Source organism: Danio aesculapii, chromosome 23 (assembly GCF_903798145.1).
Source record: "Danio aesculapii chromosome 23, fDanAes4.1, whole genome shotgun sequence".
NCBI classification, from domain to species: Eukaryota; Metazoa; Chordata; class Actinopteri; order Cypriniformes; family Danionidae; genus Danio; species Danio aesculapii.
Window position 1 is genome coordinate 36,578,756 of NC_079457.1, and position 14,717 is coordinate 36,593,472.

At 35.2% G+C, this 14,717-nt stretch overlaps 1 protein-coding gene across 1 annotated transcript in view; it reads right to left on the reverse strand.

Moving 5' to 3' along the window:
* slco4a1 (solute carrier organic anion transporter family, member 4A1) overlaps positions 1-14,717 on the reverse strand; it is a 48,927-nt gene that overhangs the window by 28,145 nt on the left and 6,065 nt on the right. The window contains exon 2 of the mRNA XM_056450016.1: positions 1,046-1,083. The gene's annotated coding sequence lies outside the window, so the exon portion shown is untranslated. The remainder of the gene's footprint in view (positions 1-1,045; positions 1,084-14,717) is intronic.

Sequence of the window (14,717 nt, forward strand, 5' to 3'; positions counted from 1 at the left end):
ATTAGGCAAGTTATTGTATAATGATGGTTTGTTCTGTAGACTATCGAAAAAAATCTAGCTTAAAGGGGCTAATAATTTTGACCTTAAAATGTTTTTTTTTTTTTAAATAAGAATTTGTCTTGAAGAAAAAATATTATCAGACATACTATTAAAATTTCCTTGCTCTGTTAAACATCATTTGGGAAATATTCAAAAAAGAAAAAAAAAAAACTTCAAAGGAGGGGCTAATAATTCTGACTTCAACTATATATATATATAATGTGCATTTATAAAGTGTGCTTCACACAAATGAGTGGGAACCACATTTTTCTCTTTCTCTCTCAAAAAAAAAAATAAATAAAAATTCCTTGAGCACAAACCGTTCCTTTGTATAATTATAACTTTTGTGTGTGTTACCTTTTCTTGTTGAATCGCTGAATGCCTCCTTAATTGAAAGTTGCTTTGGACAAAAGCATCTGCTAAATGACTGAACATAAGTGTAAAAACTGAAATAATGCATATAATCTATCAAATATGGGGAAGGAACAACAAACTCAAATTTGGCTTCTTGACTTAATCACTTAATCACTAATCAAGTAACAACTTTTAACTTTGAGAAAGTGAACAGTCACATAAAAATCCCAGGTGTAGAAATAGAAGGGTGAATAATATTTTTAGGTACGTTTTACCTGCGTAAGACAATTAACAGATTTTCAAGCTTCTTTTTTTAATCCCTACGCTCAGTTTAAGTTGATTATTTAAGCCAGTGCACACACACATTGCTAAGGAAAAATGCATTATTTTACATTGTAAATAATTTCATTTACTCCATGTGTGTTGCTACTATATATGCAGTATCACATTTTAGTAATTAAAATTTTTTGTTGCATTAATACATGTAAACTTTATATAAAATATCATACTGTAGTATAGCACACTTTTTAAATAGTTTGAATTCTCAAGAAATGTAACTAAATGATCAAAAACATAAACATCATACTATAGCCAAAACATGTATTACAATTATCACACTGAAAGAATAGTAAAGAAACCTTAACTTACGTACCTCATTACTCAGTGGTCTACAAGGGTCTGAGATCTTGACTGGAGAAGAGAAGAGAGAAAACAAGGATCATAAGACATTCAGAGCAAGCAAGACAGCCCCAAAACTGGGCGTTACTCCAAACGTACTCCTTCACATCATTGAATCAGCACTGCTAAAATTGTGTTCACTGTTTCAATCAACATTTCAGGCATCACAGATATCTCTCTTCAAATCAAATTTCATTGACACAGCATTCATTTATTTGTCTGTCTTTTAATGTAGAAAGAAGAGGACCAGTAGGGCAATTTATTAAGTTTTTTTGCTATTCAGATTTCTGCTAGCCCTGCTAACACCTGCTAACCACTGGCTCTATTCCAAGACAATAACAGAGTTGAGAGAAAATGCTAAAAGGTAACTCCAAGTATTATAGACTTCTCTACCACAATTTCCACATGCAGAGAAAGAGAATGACTACATTGATGCATACAACAAGATGAAATGAATGGCTTAAGCTTTTTTTTTTTGGTAAGCCGAACATCAGAACGGAAAACATTAGACAGTGTGTTCACCAAAACATTTCTAAAAATGTCAGCGCTCTATAGATTTGGGTGCTTGTTAGTGCTTTTGTGGCTTTTTTTTTTCCCTCCATTGTGAGAGTGATCTAAAACTGTTGAGCTGTCTTTATGGTGTCTTTTTTGCTCAGCTTTGTGAGTGTTTTTGTGCCATTTCTTGTGTTGTTTTCCAGTAAAAATATACAAAAATGTATATATCTAAAATCTTCATTTTATTTTGACCTTCAAAAACACTTATAAAAAACATCAGCATGTAATTTATATGAAGGAAATGAGAGAAGCGAAGAGAGAAACTCAAGTGTTTACATATTAACACTATATAGTCATTTAAGAGTGCATTCGATCTAAATAAACAACTTTGTTAAAATCTCTTTAACAATAGCATTAGAAGAACCATGCTTAAGTTGTTTATCAAATTTGTCTTTATTTGGTCAATTAATCAGTTTAGTATTGCCTTTCATTTATGGTTATTCCTTATCTGATACAAGTATTGGAAATTCCACTGATTTTCAATAGCATTGGTTTCAGTGAGAATTTGAAACCATAAACCAGTCCGATACCATTGCGATACCAAGGAGATACATTGTTTTGCTTAACAGTCTTGAAGTCATTTCTTATTCAAAAATATACTAAATAAAGCATCTTAAGGCATGTCAACCTGTAGAACATGATGGCTTCACAAATAAGTTAGTTAGTTAGTTAGTTAACTTAATTTGTCCCCATAGGCAAATTTCATTTGCAGCATACACTCACAGAGGCATCTGACATTTCACATTTGGCCTGTATATAAATCATTTAAAAAAACATGGTACCTCTAATAAATAATCCAGTCTACTAGCCATCAACTGCCACTGAGACATGAGGAATTTAAAAGCTTAATTGCTTGAGGTATAAATGATAATTTTATCCTTTTTTTATGCATCTGGGAACACAATATCAACGACCTGATAGTAACAATTGACCCTTCGCTAAGCCCCGCCCTCCTAGTTACTGTTGCTACGCCTGTCAAGCATTCGTGCCTGGAACATCTTTTACAATGTGTATGCGCCGGTGTCAGACATTCCCGGGGATATAATACGCTTATTTCACGCGGCCGCCATTTTAAAGAACCAAAGCGAGGCTGTGGTGGGAAGAAACACGGAAGTATAGGACCAGCACTGTAAACATTGCAGTGACATGCCGTGGACTACAAACCTCCAGCTGTTGCCGAGATTTCAAAATACAGATATGGTGTAAACATCACTTTAATATCAGTCAGTATGTTTAATTTAAACAATTAAAAGCAATTTAGCATCAAACAACATCACAAGCTCTGTAAGAGTAATATGCTCAAGTGTCCTCCTAGGCTTCAGTTCATGGCAGCAGGTAAACAGAGGGGACGCTTCCCTGCTTCAGCCTATGTAACTTGGTGAGCGATAAACACTGCAGTCCTCTGTAGCACACCCTCGTGTTGTCCCGGTACTGAAGTTTTCAAACAGTCTAATTCCCGCTAAGTTAAAATTGAAGCGCCGCTGAGCGCGGATGACTCGACTGATCTTCACGGCTGCTTCGCGATCCAGTCTCCATGTATCTTGTGTTTGCACTCAGTTTACCGCTCTTCACCCAGTGCAAACACAGATACACGGAGACTGGAGCGCAAGCCCGAAACAGCCATAAGGATCAGTAGAGTCATCAAGCAGATCGCTTGGCTGTGTTTGTGCTCAGTAAACAGCGGAGGGTGAACTGATGACCTTCTCGGCCAATCACAAGCATATCTGTTGAGCACGTGAACACAATGGCCAATCAGCGCTGTTTTAAGAAAGCCATCAACAGTGCTTTAAATGTTAGCGGGAAATTGACAAATTTTCTTTTAATTCAGTAACGTGACAAGTCTAATATAGTGAAAGAATCAGTTCATTAACTTGAGTTTGATAAATGGCATCTAAAACGTGTGTTTGGGAAAGAAAACGTTAGCTAACTAGTGCCGTTTCCCTTAACTTAGCTGAAAATGAGCTCTGATATCCCTTTATATTTTCACCATTCATTCAGAACGGACCTTCGGGTCACTCAGAAGGCGGTGAAATTTGTGTCTCTTTCTATTCGCTGATAAGATATACAGCCAAGTACACAATGTTCTAATGTAACTCCCAACGATACTTCCGGGTTTCTTCCCACGGCAGCCTCGATTTCGCTTTAAAAAATGGCGAACAGGTGAGATATCAGAGAAAGCCAGACAAAAAAGGATTGCAGTATACATTACAGAGATATATTTACGACATAATAGGCAACCGATTAGAGAATAACTCATAGAAAGAACAGCCAGAAAGGGGAAATTGATGGATTTGTGCAGAATATTAGCATCATTGACCCATAACAATGTACAGTAAGTTACCTATTACTGTCAGTGTGTGGATGTGCTTATTATAAATGACCGAAAAACAGCTGAGAGTAAAGTATATTGATCGCAAGTGCTCAGTTTGTGATCATATCTCGGTTTTGTTCTGTTAATTTGTAATTTCAAATATTCATAGCTTGAAACAGATGGAGATATGAAGTTCAGTAAAGTTAGCAACAGATTCGCAGATTAGTATTTGCCGGATCAATAACTCATGTCGTTATGACCTATTCGCTATTAGTATGACTAACGTTACTATGGCGAAGGCTGAAACGGAGCAGTGCTCATAATATCAAGCGGAAAACAAAAACAGCTGTGAAACATAACCTGCTTTGTGTTTTTGTAGGAAACACAATTTTCACAGCTTGCCAGAGCCCCTGCGCGTAGCTACGGTTGCTAAGCCACGATTGGTGGATGGTGGTTTTTGGGTGTGGCTTAGCGAAGGGTCAATTGGAAGGTGTATATGAGAAAGGATGTCCTTAATCATCGACAATCATGATAGCCTTATTTGGCACTCTTTCTATCAATACTCTTTAATTTTATTCCCACCAACTCATTGGCTGTTATTACCACCTTTCTTAGTGACCTCTTCTGGGCCTCAGAAGCATTTCAATACCAACAGATCACACAAAATGTTGCAATACTTTCGATAAAGTCACTTTAAAACATGATCAACAATGTGTTGTCAACATTAAAAGACAATAGTTTCTTTAAGAAGTACATTCCTTAAGACGTTTTTATCTTATTCACTCAGTCCATACATCCCACTTAATGCACAAAAGGATGAGCCATGCCAGAATTAACAAAGTTTGAAAGAGTCATTGAAACAAAGCAACAAGTTTTCAAAAACAAGCAATAAAAATAATAAGAAAACATGTTTTTTGCAGCTGTGGTTTACCTGGTCACAATCTGAGATGCATGAACACACCAAATAATGGTATTGGAATCTTTACTGGAAACAGAAAAAGGTATCAGAACATACTTTACTTTCATCCACTGTGATTGGACGGCTGACTAAAATATGACAGTGATTTTGACTTTCTTCAACTGCAAAAAAAAAAACAACAAAAAAAAAACTTGCATTTTAAAAACCCTGGCATTTTAAAAATTGTGGATTGCTGTTGCTGTGGATGGCTATCATGAAGCTACTGTGCTTTGTCCAATTGTGACTGGGGGACACATTAAATAATATTTCAGATTCCCTAACAACTCTGCTTCTAGGTCAAAATGCATGCATGAGAAGTGATGCAGGAAATGATACAAGATCATGCATGAGCAGAATTCTGGCATGGGATTTCCTCCAAATTAAAATGGTGATCTAAATGAGCATGCAACCCAGAAGAAAGAGAAGAAAAAAGATAAAAGGATGCTCTTAAGACTATGTGCGTAAATTTTACATTGCAGATCTTCATAGCCGATTTTGTTTTTGTGACTGCATCTGATTTTCTTGATAAACCGTATGTTCTTTTAAACATTTTTAAAATGGTGAAGGAAAAGGGAGGACCATGCACAGAATATGATAGTTGATGTTGTATTTATGTTAATGTGCAATCATCAATGCCACATATCCGATGCCACTTATCCAATGCCAAGTGCCACGTGATATCTGTATTTAAATGTACCAAAGATTAATTAAATGGGGGGGGGGGGGGGGGCGCAGTGTCATGTCTATCGTTCTCTACACTATTGCCAAAGCTGTTGCTTAAGTTGATTTGTTATAGTTTATGACAGAAATATTTCCATTTGGCCATCTTCTTTTAATCTAGGCTTTTTTTAAGCAGAAAGCATTTACATTTCATGCCCATATGATGTGATTTATGCAGAATTGAACTAATGTGATGTATGCAATAGTTTTATATTGTTTACACTCCCTCTCACCCTCTTTCTCATTAATATGCTGCTTAAATGCATTAACCGGTCATACTTTACAATAAGGTTTCATTAGTTAATGTATTTACTAACATGAACTAATAATGAACAATACTAGTATGCCATTTATTAATCATAGTTCAACATTTACTAATGTGCTATTAAAATACTAATTCATGCTTTTTAATATTAGTTAATGCACTGAGAGTTAACATGAACTAACAATGACCACTTTATTGTCATTAACTAACATGAACAAATAATGTAATACGTGTGTTGTCCATTGTTTGATCAGGTTACTAAATGCATTGACTAACATTAACATTAATTAACATTAGCTAAATTTTTACCCATTAAGTTGTGTTACATGACAAAAAAGGCCTTATATGAGATTTAAGATTTAGGACCCTGTCACGATCACCAGCGATCTATCAACCAGAGATCGCTGCAAAACATTTACATTCACACGAACTACAAATCTGCTGGTTTATGGACTACAGATCCCATTCATGCAACACACACAGACTCACCTGCTCCAAGTCACCATTGATTAGACACTCACAGCTGAAGCTACTTTTGGACTGATTCCACAGACTATATATACACCTCTCAAGCACACTGTTGTGGCTGAGTCTTGTTAGCTGTATAGTGACATTACAACTAGTTTCCCTTGTCTTGCTTTGCCTTGTTTTGATCCTTGCGTAGTTTATCTGTTTATCCCTGTCTGCCGCCTGCCTTCTGACCATCTGCCTGTGTATTTGACTATGACTCTGGATTGCCTACATAGATCTGTTTGCTCCTGTGTTGACCGTTGCTTAACTGACCCACTGTGGTTAAATGACATGCCAGTGCCTCCTGAACCAAAGCCTTCTGACCCACTGTGGGTGTATGACCCGTCTATGCCTGCTGAATTAAACCCCCCAGACATACCTCAGCTCCATGCTCCAGGTCCTCCGCAGCTATATATAGTCTGTGTAATCAGTCGAAAAGCAGCTTCAGCTGTGAGTGTCTAATCAATGGTGACTTGGAGCAGGTCAGTGTGTTGCATGACTGGGATCTGTAGTCCATAAACCAGCAGATTTGTAGTTCGTGTGAATGTTTCCAGCGATTGTAAGATCGGTTGTAAGATCACTGGTGATCGTGACAGACCCATGCATGCAGCAATTTGATCCAAGATGTCAGCCATTTGCTACCCTTTTTCAATGACGATTCCTAGACACGTGAATATATGATCTACCTTCTTGCACTGTAGATACAATTGCTTGTGTCATATTGATTCATATCAAAAATGTATTTCCACAGATAAATGAGGCCTGAAACTGAGTATATCAGATAAAATTAATCATACATTTTTAAGAGAACAGGAAAATTTACCAACAATATAAAAATGAGAATGTACAAATCAGCATTATGCATAAAAAGTGTAAGTCAATGCAATCCCCAATTTTTATTTCTGATTTATTTGCTTTGAATAATGAACGCCTGGATGAAATGTGGTGTAGATGATTCAGCTGGGACTGTATGATTAAATAATTTCTCAGTTCTGCCTTCAAACGAGCCCTGTAGTTTGTGCTTTGTTACAATGAGGTTAATAAAAAAAGCCAAATTATTTGTTTTGGTGTTCTATGAATCCTTTCATTTCTAATTTTAAATGTGCGATCAAACGGAGGGAAGGATAACATCAGCGAGAGCTGCGGGTGGGAACATGTGTTTGTTGTGGAGTGCAGGTTCCTTCCCTTCTCTTTGAACTGTGCTGGATGGTCATATGGTGAGATATGAATTACCCAGAAAAAAAACAAGGTAAAACAAAAGGAAACAAAGCAAGACTGCGAGAATGGCACTTTCACTGAGGATTTCTGGGAAGGAAGTGTCCTGTAAATAAATTTATACAAGCATCTATTTATAATCACCTATTGCATAATGATTCAGGTGCTGAGTGAATATTGAATGGTCTGAGATGTGCTTCTTACAAACTGAGAAGAAAAATTTCCTTTCCCACCACAAGCTTTTATTGTTCCCCATTTCATTTACATATTTGACATACTCTTTCATTAGAAAACACTGCATTTTTCAGTTTATTCATGCCATCTTTGTGGAAAAAAACCCACCACATTGCCAGTATTCTGTTTTATTTAAATCTTTTTAAAAAGAGTATAATTTTATATTTTAAAGTAGTTTTTAACTATTTATTTTTTTAGTTTATTTATTTTAAAAATAAAGTATATTTTAGAATATATTTTAAAAAGCTCCTTTCCTACTACACATTTTTTTGTTCCCCATTTCATTTACATATTTGACATACTCTTTTTTCAAAAAAACACTGCATTTATCAGTTCATTCATGCCTTCTTTGTGGAAAAAGCCCATGACATTGCCATTATTCTGTTGTATTTAAATCTTTTTTAAAGCGTATATTTGCATACTATACTGTACATTTCATTTGTTAATTAAGCATTATTAAAGGGTTAGTTCACTCAAAAATTTCTAATCTGTTATTGATTACTCACCCTCACATTGTTCCAATTCAACACCTTTGATCATCCTTGGAACACAAATTAATATTTTAGCTAAAATCCAAGAATTCTTTCACCCTCCACAGACAACAAGGGTCTAAAGATGTTATATGAACAATGTGATGCTTGAATGGGTATCACGGTGGCGCAGTGGGTAGGAAGATCGCCTCACAGCAAGAAGGTTGCTGGTTTGAGCAGCGTTGACAGTTCTGTGTGGAGAATGCATGTTCTCCGCGTGTTCGAGTGGGTTTCCTCCCGGTGCTCTGGTTTCCCCCACAGTCCAAAGACATGTTGTATCTGTGAATTGAATTAGCTGAATTGGTGTGAATGAAAGTGTGTGTGAAAGAGTGTGTATGGGTGTTTCCCAGTGTTGGGTTGCAGCTGGAAGGGCATCTGCTGCGTAAAACATATGCTGGATAAGTTGGCGGTTCATACTGCTGCGGCGACCCCTGATTAATAAATGGACTGAGCTGAAAATGAATGAATGAATATGATGCTTAAATGAGGGCCACTAATTTGGCAAATACATTGTAATACCCATAGTAAACACGCACCCTGACAACTAGGCATGGGCCGCTATAAGATTGTGACCGTATGATAACCTTGGATAAAAAAAAAAAAAAAAACACGGTATCATGGTATTGTGATTACTGCTCTAAAATATATTCTATACACAACATATTTTACTTTAGGAAACATTTAAAATATTTCGGAACAGTAGCTTTTGATGTGGAGGGTCTTTTTTGATGGAGACACTGTTGCTTGTTGCTGTGGGAACGGTATAACAGAAAATCCTGGCAGTTTTATAACCTTCACTTTTCTAAACTGCGGCAAACCTTGATACCGGTTATGGTCCCATGCCTACTGACGACCTGACATAAAATAGCAGACACGTGTGAACAAAGTTATTTTGGTGCACAAAAGTGCTTTTAGAACATCATATGATCACAGTTAAACCACTGGAAGTCACATGGAATATATTTACAATGGTTTTGTTGGTATCTTTGGTAACATCTCAGGAGCATTGCATACAGTATGGAGGGCCAGGGAGCTCTTGGATTTAATGTAAAATATTGTAATCTGTGTTACAAAAATTAAAGTAGGTCTCGCATGGCTGGAACAACATGACGGTGAGTAATTAATAACAGAATTCTAATTGTTTGGTGAACTAACCCTTTAGGTACACTGTTAATAATTTCCTGTAGAATCTACAGTAACTTACTTGCAATCAAATACAGCAAAAAGACTGCATTTACAGCCCTATTTATCTTGCTCTATATCTATTTACAGTATATATATATATATATATATATATATATATATATATATATATATATATATAGTATATCTTTACTGTAAAATACAACTTTAAAATACAATAACATGATGCATAACTGTCCTACAGTAAAATACAGCTTATGTTACAGTGAAATACTGTATAATTTATGAAAATTGTTAACAGAGTATAAAAAAATTAAATAAAACCTATTCGTAGTTTGTAGACTTATGTTTAATATGGAAATACAATAAACAACATAATGATGACTCTTCCACTCTTTTCTAATCCAAGCTTTTATAATAACTTAATTGATAAATGCTAATAACTGAGAATTAATTAAACTAATACAATTTTCTTCATATTGTGCGATTCGTTTTATTAATTGACAAATGCAATATATTTGATTTATTCATTATTTAGATGAATATATTTGATCTTAATTACTTCAGCCTAGATATGGATAAGTAGCCAGACAAACACAGAGAAAGATACATCTTTAAATAAGAAAAAATTAACAAAGTGAATAATAAATATGGTAATCACAAACCTGAAAATACAAGCTTGTTTTCACCAGCGGATGATTCTCCAAGCAACATGTTTGTTTCACCAGAATTATGGCCAGCAGCAGGTCAATCATTCAGCTATAGCTATAAAAAAATAAACTCACTATCAGCTGGGAGATGGCAGTTAAACAACCAGCAGATGCTAGGAAAACAACTAAAAGCAAATACGTTAGGTTAGGTAGCCAGCACCCACCTGAACATGTATTTTTCTAGTAAACAGCCACCAAGTCAGTATGTTCTATTAGTCATGTACAAAATTGATTCCATGGAATAAGGAAGTAATCGAACCCTGCCTTAATAATACCTGCATTGTTCATGTCTGATTAAGACACCCATTTTATCTTTCACTGAGGTTGTGTCCGAAATTGCCTACTACTGGAGTAGGTGCCACATTTGAAATTGAATTTACTATATGACCATAAGAAAAGTACATTCCATATCAGAGGTGTCCAAACTTTTTTGTATGAAGGGCCAAAAACAAAATATCATTGATAGCCATTGGTCGAAAATAAATATACCAAACTATATTGCATGTAAGTTGTCATGGGTAATTTCCTAATTTCTATTAGTAATAGTATTAACTAATGCAATATAACTTTTTTAAACTGCGTCAGTTGTGTCGCTTTACTCCCATTCATAAATTCTCTCGAGTGGCATCATGGGATGGCGTATGGCGCCATTCGGATGTGCACTTCAGAATCTTACTGAAAGTAGTATGTCATCTGAGTACTTCCCGCAAACTGTTTTTTGAATACTATGCATTTGGTCATACTACTAGCACATTGTTTTTAGCATACTATATACACTCAAAAAATATTCTATTTTGCTTGTTCAAACTAATTTAAAATGAGCTGAAACAACAATTCTTGAGATTTTATTGGGACAACTTAATTTTTTAATGTTCAATCCACATAAATTTGTTAAAAGTGTTAAGTTAACCTAATTGTGTTGGGACAACATGAATGAATTGTGTGGAACCCTGCATTTTTTACCGTCTAGTTTGGAAGTATGCGATTGTGGACACAGCCTGAGTCTTGTATCTCCAGGGTTTTGCTACAAGGACCTACAGTTAGTGATGTGATAGGAGCAGACAAGGGAAGTGTCTGACCCAGTAGTAACTGCTGATTTCACTACATCGTGCATAGATAAGGAAGCCACTCATTTCATGCACTGACCACACAAGGCCATAGATGTACACATGCAGATATAACATGCAAAGCAGGTAACCATGCTGATTTTACTTTACTTCATACAATACATTTAAAATATTTACACACATACAGTACACTACCAGTCAAAAATATGGAAAGAGCCAAATTTGTTGTAGTTGTGTTGTTTTAGATTATGTTTAGATTAAAAGAAGACAATTCTGGTCCCCATGGCTGCATTTATTTGATAGAAAATTCAGTAAAAACTGAGAAATTGTGAAATAGTATTATGATTTTTAAATAACTGCTTACTTGTTGATTGTACTTTCAAAATAAATCTATTCCTGTGATCCAAAGCTGACTTTTCTTTATCAATACTCCAGACTTCTGCTTCAGAAGTCATTATTATATGATGATTTGCTGTTCTATTAAACTGTAAAAACAAATATGGCAAATAGTCATCATGACTACAAAATGTTTGTTACTTTAACCTATTTTAATAAGTAAATCATGTTTCAACTGCATTTTTTTAAAGTAATTTTGCAAGTGTAATGTGTAAGTTATGGTTTAACTTAATATTTAAATCAGTTTGATTGATCTAAGTTGAGATGAGCTTAGCTCATGCTCAGCAGGAGAGGTGACATTTAAAAATAATCTAATAATAACAAATTAAAACGTGATTTCTCTATTTTTAGCCAAAAAGCCTGATAGACTAATGTTGTGAAATGAAAAATAGCGTTATTAACCGGCGAGGAAACACGCATGGACAGTGCTTTTACATAATTCATTCATAGAAAGCACAGCCAGAAAGGGGAAACTGATGGATTTGTGCTGAATATTAGCATCATTGACCCATAACAATGTACAGTAAGTTACCTATTACTGTCAGTAATTTTGTGTGCTCTTTATAAATTAATGAAAAACAGCTGCTGGTAAAGTATATTGATCTCAATTGCAGTTTGTGATCATATCTCGGTTTTGTTCTGTTGATTTGTAATTTCAAATATTCATAGCTTGAAACAGATGGAGATATGAAGTTCAGTAAAGGTAGCAACAGATTCACAGATTAGTATTTGCCGGATCAATAACTCATGTCGTTATGACCTATTCGCTATTAGTATGACTAACGTTACTATGGCGAAGGCTTAAACGGAGCAGTGCTCATAATATCAAGTGGAAAAAAAGAAAGAGACAGCTGTGAAACATAACCTGCTTTGTGTTTTTGTGGAAACACAGTTATTGCCGTCGGTCTATCACTGAATGTGTCAGGAATATTAAAACAAAACCAACTTAACTCCGCTCTTTTAGCGCCCCTCACAGAGCTTGATCCACGCTGGCATTTCTACCCTTGGGTTTTAGGATTATTAAATTGATTAAAAAAATTCCACCGTCCTGTCCAAACTTTAAGGATACCAGGTATCAGATTTGCACAATCCATATGCACAACGCTTTGGTCTGTTTTTTTGGTCTTGAAAGCTTGACAGAGCCCCTGCACGTAGCTACGGTTGCTAGCCACGATTGGTGGGTGGCGGTTTTTGGATGTGGCTCAGTGAAGGGTCAATTTGTATAAACAAATGTATTTTTTTTACAGTGTAGGATCATGTTCATGGGTCACATCATGACCATGTTGGCCCGTAGCCAGGGTGGTTTAGGTGGTTCAAAAAACCCACCCCTCACTAACAAAGGTCCAGAATTTGTCCCATACACAAGCTCATTTGTCTTATTTTGACTGCTATGCCATATCAAATTGTGAAAATAACCATCAAAGAAGGCTTTAAGACCAAGCAGAATCCTCTTTTGGCTGTTGCTTCACCTTGACTGAGGAAAGTTGAATGTGCTGGCCAGGGGTGTCGTGGACATTTTAAAAGTGGGGGGGACGGCTGTATGAAATCCAAAAGTTTACTTTCTTAATCACCTGTTTCTAAATGGTCTGTCTCAAAAAGTGAGGGGGACATATCCCCCCCGTCCCCCCCGGTTGCTACGCCCCTGGTGCTGGCCAGTTTGTGTTTGCCTAATAAATGACAATAAGCTAGTTTTTCATTTAAAACTTGAACAGCATCATTTTTTCTATATGATGTAATAAACTTGTATTTGAAAAATAAGTATTATTCTCTTTTTTTTTTCTTTTAAATCTTTAGGAATTATTTTTGGTAAAAAAGTGTGATTGATGTCCATCCGACAAGCTAATCCTGCAAAAAATAGTGCTTAAAAAGTATTTAAACCTCATAATTAAATAGAAAATGAGGCTAATAACTGCAAAAAGGTCCATATTTTAAGAAAAAATAACCCCCCCCCCCTCTTTCACCAGGCTGGCTATGGGCCTGCCATGTGTTGTTATTGATAAGTTTAGTCATGCTTCATTGTATTGTGAGAAAGGTATTTTACTTAGGATTCTTTGATAAAGTTAAAATAATCATTTTTATTTGGAGTCTTCACATTAAAAATGTATTTTGACATGTACTATGAAGCAAGACTTAATGCTTTCTGATCTGATAATTGAAAGAATCATTATTAGTGATTTTGTATCATTAAAAACTAATCACAAAACAGCAAAACATCATATTACAATAATTGGTGAAGGTTCATGTGTCACTAAAGACTGGAGCAATGATGATGAAAATTCAGCTTTGGAGCGCAGGAATAAATGTGAAATTACATCCAATAAGAAAACAGTTATTTTAATTCATAAAAATATTTCAGTTTATACTGTATTTTTCAACAAAAATTTGTTTTTTAAAACAGTAACAAATATTACTATTTGACTTTTTAAACCTTTGACTTGGAATGTATGTGCAATATATTTATTAAATATAAGTTTATTATATACATAATATATATATATATATATATATATATATATATATATATATATATATATATATATATATATATATATATAAACCCATATGACTTTTGACCATATCATTTACTACATCTGTGTTACAATATGTTGTGAAGCATGTGTGCAGACTACGTGTGCCATATCTCCAGGGGCCTGTCTCATCATTTAGCTATAACGTGTCTGTGCCTAGGTGTAACCAAGTGGAATGAATGACCTACAGAAGCAGCCAATCGGCTCGTCTGCACTCCAGAATTCGCCTCTGGCACAGGGAAATGTGGGTTAACAGACTGTCATAACAAGACAGTAGCAAATACATTTGCATGCCATGGGATTATATTCAATTGCAGACTTTTCGCCTGATCTGTAAAAAATCATAAAAATAACATTATATATATATAGTTATACAGCTGAAGACAAAATTATTAGCCCTCCTGGCTGTAAAACTTCAATTCTTTTTCAAATATTTCTCTATTGCTATTTAACAGAGAGGCATTTTCATACAGTTATTTTTTTTTTTTCTCTGGAGAAAGTCAT